Below are 748 nucleotides of genomic sequence, written 5' to 3' on the forward strand. Positions count from 1 at the left end.
ATCCTCTAAACCCCAGATGAAAAAAAATAGAATTGGCAAACACAGCACTTTGAAACAATATTGGGAGCGTTTATTTGATACCTATGGTTGGTAAACCTCAAAGTCAGGGTGCGTTACTTCAGGAGCCCGGGTGAAAAATAATTGTGGAAAATGAGGTAATGTGTGGCATACGATTTCAGGGTTTATTTATATTGTGGTTGCCGACTTCAACGAAAGTAAGCGTATCAGAACTGAAATCACTTTCCTCGGCCTGCCGTCCATGCATTGTTTTCATTACGCACTGGAAGGATGCAAGTCAACCTTTTCCATGTAAGGATAAATGTTTCTCCTGATGTCCTCTTGTGCCAGAGGAGACCACTGTCACTCCTGAAACACGTGGTGTCACGACTTCCAATCCCCCGGAGAACTAGCGAGCAACGGGTGTTCAATACCACATAAACCAACCACACACACACAGACACACAGACACACACACACACACACACACACACACGCAGGAGGTCACGTCAGGTCATGAGGAGACGCATCAGAGGGGCCTCTAAGGCTCATGGCTTAATTATCACCATCGCTGCTTTCATTAAGGGAGTCTGGTGCTTAGTGTGACATTAGGCTCAGATCTGTTTCACACATAAACAGATTCAACAGGTTTAAATGGACGGCTGAATGGATACGCATACAGTATGTACTTTAGCTCACTTTATTTATTACATACATACATACAGACACGTCTCCTTCATAGAAGAATACA

At 43.9% G+C, this 748-nt stretch overlaps 1 protein-coding gene across 3 annotated transcripts in view; it reads right to left on the reverse strand.

Moving 5' to 3' along the window:
• Positions 1–681: 681 nt before the first annotated feature.
• The window catches only part of supt3h (SPT3 homolog, SAGA and STAGA complex component), a 98,806-nt gene continuing 98,739 nt past the window's right edge, over positions 682–748 (reverse strand). For all 3 annotated transcript variants that reach the window (XM_062522616.1, XM_062522613.1, XM_062522614.1), the window contains exon 12: positions 682–748. This exon is cut by the window's right edge and continues 635 nt beyond it. The gene's annotated coding sequence lies outside the window, so the exon portion shown is untranslated.

Source organism: Sardina pilchardus, chromosome 20 (genome assembly GCF_963854185.1).
Source record: "Sardina pilchardus chromosome 20, fSarPil1.1, whole genome shotgun sequence".
NCBI lineage: Eukaryota > Metazoa > Chordata > Actinopteri > Clupeiformes > Clupeidae > Sardina > Sardina pilchardus.